This window comes from Triticum aestivum, chromosome 1A (genome assembly GCF_018294505.1).
Source record: "Triticum aestivum cultivar Chinese Spring chromosome 1A, IWGSC CS RefSeq v2.1, whole genome shotgun sequence".
Taxonomy (NCBI): domain Eukaryota; kingdom Viridiplantae; phylum Streptophyta; class Magnoliopsida; order Poales; family Poaceae; genus Triticum; species Triticum aestivum.
This window is the reverse complement of record NC_057794.1, coordinates 263489030-263500207: the sequence shown is the minus strand read 5'-3', so window position 1 is coordinate 263500207 and position 11178 is coordinate 263489030.

The window sequence follows — 11178 nt, the reverse complement described above, 5'->3', positions numbered from 1 at the left end:
CCAATAAGCAAATACTGCGGAAGCAAAGAAGTAAATGAGTCCAACTCCACGAGCAAGGTTGAGTGTAGAACATCGACCTATCGCACCTTAATCCTCGTCGGATATATCTGCAACGTGATAAGTTGCAGCCAAATGGGTCAGTACATTGAATGTACTGGTAAGTCGCATCATAGTGTAATGAACCTACTTTTACATGTAGTTTGGCTGGTGGAAAGCTCTAAGTTTAGTTTTTTTTTGCATAAAGCTAGTTTTTCCCTATTAGAAAAGATTGTTATTCTACTACTACACATTTGCATAGGATGAGTTCGCAAATCCAACTCCATCCGTCCCCAAGTTTCATTTAAAACCCAACTGTTTAATTAAAGGTGAGGAGATCTCCTGACATTTCCACTACTAGATGCTCAAGTTGTCCGTAACCGGGGACACGGCTAATCGATTAGGTTGAAAACTCTGCAGAGGTTGTGCACTTTTCCCCACAAGACTCGACCACCTCCATGATCGGAAGATCGAGACATAGTCTTTTGAAAATGTTCCCCCTTAACCCACGGATAGGCCGGTACACCTACGTCATTCTACATCTGCTAGCCCATCCTGGAAGGGGTCACACTAACTACTCGACTAAGCCAGAGCCCATATTGGCTTGTGGCTGCACACGTAAGCTTCTAGACATGAGAATACGATTGATCTCTTTGAGCCTGAGCGGACGGTCCACTAGTGGTGCACCACCATGGATTTCCCATGCGCGCCCCACTGTACTTCGCCGCCATTCCAACAAGTTTCCACCCAGGTAGTTCATTAATTATCTTAGGTCCTATTTACTACATTGTCACTCATACTTTACAATGTTCACTCCCCAATCCACGTCTACTTAGCGAAGCAACATAATGTAAAACGATGGCGACAATGTTATAAGGTTCAGACCTACCTCAATGAACTACTGGGTGAAAAGCATAGTCATGTGGCATCAATTCCTACCATGCAGTCCTATCGCAAAGAACTAAGTGCCTAATAAAAACATAGGTAATGAAACATGATCAAGATGCAACTTGCCTTGGTACTGCTGGTTGAATTCTAAAGACTGATAATATTCTGCTTCGCACTCCAGGCAATCTATCGCAAAGAAGATAAACAAACATAAGCAACATTCTAGAGACCAAAAGAACATGCATAGCAAAAAGTCTCGGAAAAACCAAATGAACATACAACACACTAAGCTACTACAGAAATATACTAAGTGCAAAACAACATAGTCCTATGGTTCAAGGAGCGATGTGAAGTATAGTGCATACTATGCATACTAGTAACATATTAAAGGGCAGAATCTAGTGTGTGAAAATTATTGTGACAAAGGTTCAGGTGATAGGGCTTTGCTACAGTGACAACATGCAAAAGGAATCAACTTAATCGGAGCTACAGTTTGGGAGATATGGCTATTTGAAGTTTGAATTTGAATCTGAATAAATTCAAATTTGAATCTAACAAAAGTTTGCAAAAACTATGCTACTGGATAGATCTAGACAATACCAAGAATTTGCGCTGGTTTCATCGAGTTTGGATCTACGGTTAAGAAGTTATGGTTAATCTAAGATCCGGGACTAATCTGCTATTTACAGGGACTAAATGGTGAAGAAAAACTACTGCAAACAGGTCCCTGGCCACGTGGCGGCTCCTGGTTGGCCGAGCAGCGTCCGCTGCGGAGGCTATACGGCGAATGGCCGCTAAATAAGAAAAAAACAATGGCGGTGGCTAATTAAAGAAAACCGACGCTCGGTTTAAATAAACCGCACGGTCTAAGGGAACCGCGGTTAACCACGTACCTCTTCGCAAAAATAAAAAAACCGAACCTAATCTAATCTGGGCCGTCGGGGATCGATCTAACGGGCGGGAGTGGGGCGGCGGCTTACAGTGGGTGGTGGTGGTGGCCGGCGACGACGAAGACGGCGGCGCGGCGTTGGTGATGGAGGGGACAGTGGCTACGGCGGTCCTCGGCGTCGGGGAAGAAGACGGGGAGGTGCGGCGTGGCTTGGGCGTCGCGAAGGTGGTGTTGGCGTGCGTCAGCGACGTTCGGACGGGGCGGGGCGAAGACGGCGGCCTTCGGAACTCCGGCGTCGACGGTGCGGCGGCTCCGACGGTACCTAGGGGCAAAAAATGTGTCAAAACGATGCGCGTTGTCGTGGGGATCCAATTGACAAAGGAAGGAGAGCTAGGGGGTGCCACAGACGACGAAATGGACGACGGAGTGGCGCGGCTCCGGCGAGATGCGAACGGTGACGGCGAGCAGTAGAGGCGGCGTGGGAAGAAGCGAGATGGCGAGGATGGAAGAGGGTGTCCTGGCCTTTATATAGGCGAGGGCAGAGAGCTCGGGAGCTACAGATAAGCTCTATCCGAGCGCGAGGCGGTCGGTGGTTGCGGCGACGAGGCACGGATGTTTATCCCGCGCCGTGCGGGAGGTTGGGGACAAGCTGACGAGGCGGGGCCTGCCTGGCAGTGGCAGCGGCGGTAGCGAGCGAGAGGGGGCGCGGGCGGTCGACCGGTGCGGAAGGCGTCGGGCGCTGGGCGCTAGCCTTGGGCCAAATGGCCAGCTGGGCTGGCTGGCCTGGCGCGGCTGGCTGAGCGCGCGCGCCCCTGGGCCGAACTCGTTTCGGTCCAGGCGGGTGAGTGCGTGTGTGCGTGTGTTTTTTTAACCTAAGACTAAAGTGTCCCTAAACAATTCAAATGAATTAATAAAAACACCACAATAATTTCTAAAATAACTAAGCAATATTTAGAGCCTAATGAACATTAACTTAAGCACATAACATTTTGAAAATATTTTCCTAATGCAATTAATGCAATTAACGCACTTTTTGCAAATAAAATAAATACCAATAAACTACAAAACTTCAAATAATATTCAAAATAAAATTTCCCACTCTTTTATATTTTGAGGAAGTCATCTTATCCCCTCTCATTTGTTTTTCTCGGGTGGAAAACTATCATTTGAATATTTCAAAAACTCCAAAATGCAAAGAAATAAGATATGCATTGAATGATTCTATTAACATCCAAATTAATAAAAATTGGGATGTTACAGATAAAATCCTCGTTGCCGAGGCTCACCTCATCCTCGGAGAGCAGAAGATAGTTACTATCCTCCGAGTCTTCATTTACGACCTGTTCATCAGGGCTGACTCGCCCATCTTCCTGTTCGTCCTGTTCGGAGGTTGGCTCAACGGGATCTTCATTGTCCTCGGCATCGTCAAGAGTATTGTTTTCTCCTGTGCCGGTATTACTGTCTTTTCTGCGGCGTGACTTACAGCGGCGCCGCTATGATCGGTGCTTTGGCTGTATCTTAGGAGGTTTATCCTCGACTGGGTCTTCTTTGTCATCTCCGTTAGCTTCTTTGGGTGTATCCACCATGTACATGTCATACGAAGAGGTGGCCGACCAGCGTCCGGTAAACGACGGGTTTTGGGCCTCCTCTTCTCCGGCATCGTCATCCATACCGTCAATGTTTTCGGAGTCATAATCGAGCATGTTTGTTAAGTCCTCGACAGTGTCTATAAAGTGGGTGGTGGGTGGGACGTAAAATTCCCTGCTCTCAGCCCCTAGTCTGGGCTGGGCATAGTTCGGATGTTGCTCCTCTGTAATGACAAGGGGTCGCATCAAGTCCAGAGCTTCACTTAAAGGCAAGGTTTGGCCTGAGAGAAGAGAGCCCATGGAGTACGGCCAGAGGAAGACTCCTTGGCCGAACTCACACGATGCTGACTCCGAGGATTCGTAGCCCGTGTCCGGAGAAGGGTCCGGCTCCATGAAGGCTGCCGGCGACACTACTTCCCCCGGTTCTCCCACAACGGGCTTAGTGGCCGCAGATAGTCTGGCGAGCTCAGGGAGCCTGTCTTCGGACCTGGCCATATGCTCCGGATCTAAGGCCAGAGCGTAGATTGAGGGCGCGAATCCTTAGAAGATCAAGTCTCCTCGGATATCAGTGACAGAGTCTAGATTTCCAAAACTAATCTGGTGACCTGGGGTGTAGCTGTCGATCTGCTCTAGATGGCCAAGCGAGTTGGCCCGCAGTGTGAAGCCGCCGAACACAAAGATCTGGCCGGGGAGGAAAACCTCCCCCAGGGCAGCTTTGTTGTAGATGATTGATGGAGCCATCAAACCTTCTGGTGACGACGTAGTGGAACTCTCAATGAAAGCACCAATGTCGGTGTCAAAACCGGTGGATCTCGGGTAGGGGGTCCCGAACTGTGTGTCTAAGGTTGATGGTAACAGGAGGTAGGGGACACGATGTTTTACCCAGGTTCGGGCTCTCTTGATGGAGGTAATACCCTACGTCCTGCTTGATTGATACTGATGAGTATGAGGATTACAAGAGTTGATCTATCACGAGATCGTAATGGCTAAAACCCTAGAAGTCTAGCATGTATGATTATGATTGCCTCTACGGACTAAACCCTCCGGTTTATATAGACACCGGAGGGGACTAGGGTTGTACAAAGTCGGTTATGGAGAAAGGAATCTTCATATCCGAACGCCAGGCTTTCCATCCACGCCAAGGAGAGTTACATCCGGACACGGGAGAGAGTCTTCTGTCTTGTATCTTCATAGCCCATTAGTCCGGCCCAAGTCACACAGGCCGAACGCCCGAGGACCCCTTAATCCAGGACTCCCTCAATAGCTAGAGAGGCTTCGCATACCAGCTCTCTACAACTGAAGGCGCAGTACTGTTACTATTAGTCTAACTCTCAAAGGCGACACATACGATCGAATACGAAGAGTTGAAAGCATCCATGACAATCGACATGAAGACCAATATGAAGAGTTGAAAGCGTCCATGACAAGCGACCGAATAGACCTGTACACTGCAATGTCCTTGCTCCTCTTCACTACAAAGAACATACTATACAACTATTATACTCCCTTTTTTCCTAAATACAAATCTTTGTAGAGATTCCACTATGGATCACATACGGGTGTACATAGATACATTTTAGAGTGTAGATTCACTGATTTTTCTTTGTATGTATTCCATGGAGGAATCTCTACAAAGACTTATATTTAGGTATGGAGAAAGTACTTACAAAGGAAGAACAGAAGAGGAGCATGCTAAAGAAGAGCAAGCATGTTTTGGATAATAAAATGTTGGTTGGCCACACATGATGAACCAAAGCGCATAAAGAACGCAACTCCCTGCAGTCCCTCGATATGTGGCACATGTTCTTTTCGAAAGTAAAGTAGGAAGATTAACAGACCAATTAAACATTCTCTGTTTTAGTACATGTTAGCATCATATCAGATTTGTATTTGAGCAACTAAGTTTGGAATTATGAGTGGCATGTTGTTTAGCTTGATGGGTTGACGAGCACTGCTTGCAAGTATGTCTCGAAGCACCTGACTTTCGTCATTTGGGTCAGTCGACCATTTTAGGCGGTTGGATGAAGATCCTAAGTCTCCTAACCCTTCTTCTTCCTTGCCTCTTATTCTTCCCCTAAAGACCATCGCATGGGTCACTAGCCGAACCACCGGCCCCCGCCCTCCCCTGAACCGCCCACCACCTCTGATCTTCCGCCGCCCTCGGCCATCCCTCTAGTTAAACCTACCCCCACCCGCGTCGAGTTTTGCCTCCGATGAGGCCCCACCATAGCCAGACGACAGCCCCCCACAACCATTGCCCCCACTTGAAACCCTAAGATAAATAATGGGGCAACCCTCCGGCGAGACCCTTCCTTCCCTCCGGCAAACTCCGGCGAGCTCTCAAAAACCGATGGACCCAATTTTGAAATTTAGTCTACTGTTATTTTACTAGTGTGGAATATAAAAGGAGAAAACAATAAGCATTGCGAGTATAGTGTTGAGCGTGCCATGGCGGATCTGAAGGTGCAAACCGGACAAAGGCAACTTCACAACCAATGTTTGTTTTCAACTAATGAGTAAGATCCTAAGTGATGGACAAGAAATCACAGTAAAGCAGTGGCGATTTATTTTCTTGTTGCGATAAATAAGTTGAGCAGATACCAAAGAGTATCGTGATACGTCTCCAATGTATCTATAATTTTTGATTGCTCCATGCTATATTATCTACTATTTTGGAAATTATTGGGCTTTATTATAAACTTTTATATTATTTTTGCGACTAACCTACTAACCGAAGGCCCATCCTAGGATTGCTGTTTTTTTGCCTATTTTAGGCTTTCGAAGAAAAAGAATATCAAACGGAGTCCAAACGGAATGAAACCTTCGGGAACGTGATTTGTGTTGAGACAAGAGAACAGAAATGGTTCAATATAACAAGATGGGTGCGATACGCGGCAAACAGGTCTGTAATCAGAAATGTGTGCAAAGAACGATAATAACACAGATGGTTGCTGCTAATAAGACATGTGTGTTGTGCCATGGGATTGCATACAGAACAACAACATTATATACACACTTATAAGGACATGCTTGCATAATCAAATTAAACATCCACGTAGGTGGCTACTACAACCATGGCATTTGCACACACCAAAGTAAACTATTAGATGCATAATTACATAGGTGGCTACTGCACACATGACATTTCCACACACCAATAAAGTAAACTATATATTACATGCATGATTAACTACCATAAACGATAATCTGATCATCATCTACTTCTTGTGACGCTTGCTCTGCTTGTGGCTCGATCTGGGCTCGTCGATTTGGGTAACGAGGAACTTCCTCATGTCAACTATCCGCCTGTGCATCTCGTAGCACGTTTACACTCTCTTGGCCGTGAACCTGAGGTGAGGTTCATCCAGTTCCCGCATCCAGGCCCTGTGCCAGGATAGGGGACTTGTTCTCTGGGCATCCTGCTTCATCTTTTCATAGTAGGGGTCGATGATGGCCGAGGCGAGTTCGACCAGGGTGTCCTTCTTTGTGCTGCCCCAGACCCTGTAGTGGTCGTGGATTTCGACAAGGTTCTTGCAGGCCAAGCCCGTAACACTGAGCGCTTTTACATCATCGGCGGTTTCCACCATGGCAAACTTGTAGTCGGTACTGTTGACAAACCCGTTGAAACGGTCGCAAGGCTCTGTGGCCATGCAGTAGTGGTAGATGAGGACATGATGGCGCACACACAACTAGGTGACGACAACCTTCTGATCAATGCCGGGATGACCAGAAGTGTACTGGAGGTCGATGCCGACCACCTTGTACTTGTCTCGAGCAAGCAACTGCTCAACGCTGTTGATGTAGTCGGCGACCACGGCCGGGTCAATGGTGTACACCACCAAGAGATCCGTCTCCCTCGCGTGGGTCTCCACTCTATGCTCGCCGAACTCCATTGGAGGGCCGCTAGACATCCCCTCTCTATGTGTCATCGTGGGTGTGCTTGTTGTGTTGTGGGGCTCGATCGAAAGGTTGAAGATACTGAGGTTATAATGGCAACGGGAATTAAAGGGGAAGCTGGATGGCCAGGAATATTGGCAGGCCCTAATGGCAGTTCTAATTGCAGCGTGTAACTTCATCGTGCTGCACATAACTGCATCGCATGGCAACGCGCACGGCGCAACCGCATGCATATGGGGCCCCCGACGAGATCGTGCACATGCCCAACTGCTGGCAGAGCGCGCGTGGAGGGACGCAAGCAGAGCGCTCCACGGTCACCTCAATGGCGAGAAACCATATATATGCATATAGCAGCTGAACACGCAAGGAAAAGGTGTCCACAAGCCCAGCGCGCCAACGGACGCGAGAAGAGCGTGCCAATGGACACGAGCAGACCGCGCCACGGCGCCTAACGGTGAGCACATCCTGCTGCTGTGCCTAACGGCGAGCAGATCTTGCCGAGGGACGCGATCAGAGGCTGGCACAGTGATAGGTGGCAAATAAGACGAACTGTGCGAGCGATGTCGGAGACATCAAGCACGAATCAGATTAGAGTTGCGTGTGCGATACGTGGCATACAGTTGATCCATCCAAGTTGTTTGTGATGGAATAAGCCGTGTGTGTTGCCGGCAAACGCTTGCTGGTATATAACCTTAAATTTTACCAAAAAAAAGTGTTAATGCATGTTACAAAAATTGTATAGCTGGAAACTATGTTCAAATACGACTCCAACGATATAATCTTTGGCGACATGCATTCGCATTTTATTAGTTAAATCCCACTTATAAACCAGGACGGGGGTATAGTAGGTAATTAAATCACAAAAGTTTTTTAATTAAGCGTATGTGTGCATGGCCTTTCGTCCTCCTCTCGCACGTCTTTTCACCCTGCTGCCGCAGACGGCTTACAGCGCAAGCTTCCGCAGTGCACGGGGGCGTTCTTTTGGCCAAACGGTGCCGCCAATGTATCGCCAATGAGCCTGTTCCCGCGCAACCTCGTAGGTTCCTGCGCAAGCTTCCCGCCCGACTCGGTGAAATCCCCCAAAATCCCAATGCTAGCCGGCCTGCTATATAAACCCTCACGGCTGGCGAGTCCTGCGTCGCATTTTTCCCTCCCTCCCTGTAGCTTATCTCGTGTACTTCTCCCACAATCACGAATGGCACCGGTCCGTCGTCGTCGTTCAGCCACTCCGCCGTCATTAGAGGATAGCTCCAGCTGAGAGGCTACACCGCGGTGGTGGCGCAGTCCCCGTCGTAGTGTAGTGCGCGTGGCGTCCCTCTTGGGTGTGCGTGGAACACCCACCACACGCTCCGCCGCCGCTTCCCGTCGGCAGTTGTTGCCGGCCGCCGTTGCCGACACACCACCATCTAAAGCCACGACCATCTCCCGCTCCGCAACCGTAGCCTGAAGGCGGGAGGTGGCCGTCGTGGCCGCCTCCCCACTGCCGGCCATCACCCGCTTCGCCACGGCGGCCTAAAGACGGGAGGTGGTGGTCGTGGCCGCCACCCCATCATCAGCCGCCGTGGCCGCAAGCCCACCGTCGACCGCCGGGATCATCACCCGCTCCGCCGTCGCGGCCCGAAGGCGGGAGGTGGAGGATGCTGCTAACGCGACACTACGATCAAAGACCCTTCGACGAAACTGTGTGTGATGCAATAATTGCAAACGGTGGTGTAAAAAACCGTCAAATAAGGCGCAAAGCGTTTGCGATGGCAGATGCATCAAACACGATTCAAATTTTAGTTGCGTGTGCGATTCAGGGTATATAGTTCAGTTCAATTAACCGTTTTTGATGAGTAGGAACAAAAGAAATGGGCAGCCAGATGAAGGTGTGTGCGATGTATAGCATACAATTCACTCGGATGAACTGTTTGTGATTAGGCAACACAAAAGAAATGGTTAGCCAGATCAAGGTGTGTGCGATGTACAGCATACAATTCACTCGGATGAACTGTTTGTGATTAGGCAACTAAAAAGAAACGGTCAGCCAGATCAAGGTGTGTGCGATGTACGACATGCGGTTCACCCGGATGAACTGTTTGCGTTGAGACAAGAGAACATAAATGGTTCAATATAACAAATACCATAAATATTGCAAGGTTCAAATTCAAAGATTACAATGCCCAAATTCAAACATTGCAAGTAGCATCATTTCTGAAAAGGGATCAGCCGCTGACAAGTCAAGTATGGGTTTGACACAATGATTTCCAATTGCTTTGCCATTTGTTCGTCCCATATGAACTTTGGCATTTTTGGAGGAACTTCCATTCAACAGTACCAGCCGGCTCTGCTGATCATGCCATTAACCTTTCCTAATTAAATGCGTGTTCAACCTCAGTACACTCAGCACCTTTGCTCTGGCAAGAAAGAACCTGGCGAGTGTAATCTCTGGTGGGGTCCCTCGGTAGGAGTTCAAAGTAATATTTGAGAGATGTAGATCCAGGCATTCGATGTGATTGTCGTTATAAACATCATCCACCGGTCCTAATATGCACTGCAAAAGAAGAGACCATGTTAGTGCCTACATGCAATGTTGAACACTGCTACACGCCCATTTGGTTTGCAGGATTGGTAAAATGAACCAACATGCCATCTTCGATCTGGCATGATTAACATGGGCATTTGATTACAATCTAGAAACATGTAGCCTTCTTCACAAGAGGTTGGATTGGATGAAAAATTCCCTAAGAAAACTAGTACAGATGAATCCAAAGGTGAAATTCATATGAACGATTATAGCCATATGAATGAAGCAACCAATATGGGGTGGGGGTGTATGTCCTAAAATCCTCCAAAATTCCTTCAAAAATAGTATTAAATTGTCATTGTGAACTTGGAAAAAGGTGCAAAAAATTGAACTCCCTTATGGTTAACATTGAACAGGAAAGGAACATCACCTCGATATACAGCTTCATCAGGCATGGAAAGCATCTCAGGCAACTGAAAACTTGGTCCAGGTTGGGGACGACAAATTCTAGTGCCAAGACCTTCACTGTGCCCGGAGTCTGGGTGAAGCTTCGCTGGATGACAGACGAACATACATATTCAAAACTAGTTATAACGTTGATATCAAGAAGGAGAGGTATATAAGGCGACTGTTGTACCTGAAAGTTGTAGTATTTGACAGACGAGTAGCCCACCACTTTTAATTTCGGCGCAGAAATAGCATTGATTCCTGTTGGACCTTGTTGATCAACTACAAGTAATCTCTCAAGTGAAGGTGTGTCCTGGATGACCATATTGTGGTCCACCTTTTGTGATCTCTCATTGCAGTACCGGCAACACACATAAATAGTGCGGAGAGTCCTGGAGGTGATGTGCAAGGTACTCGACCAATTCATCACCTGAAGACGAAGGAACTCGAGTGTAGTACAGCCATGGAGCAGGCGCTCCATGTCATCCTTTCGGATGTAGACGGCGACGAGCTCGGGAAGCTTCAGTCATGGTAGAAAAAGAGCGGGCGCATCACGAAGCGGAGCACGGACGTTGGCAACAAGCTCATATGCCCATCATTATAACTTAGCTTCTCGAGCTGATCTATGGCGCAGGATCGGAACCACTCGTCAAGCTTGGCTCGCTCCTTGCCATTGGAACAGAACTTGCCCACGATAAGGCCTTTGATTGGGCCATGGTGACTGCCGAGGATCTGGGAGAACGCATCCAAGTTTTGGCGATAGCCATGGCAAGGCTTGTGGGCGTGGAGGAGGTCGACACGGGTGCGGAGCCATAGTGTGCTCCATCGTCGGGAAACGACGGTTGTCCTCGCCAGATTTCTGATTGGGAGGAGGGATATGATGACTATCAACATATCATCGGGGAGTTTGTTGATGAAGTCTAGGCCTG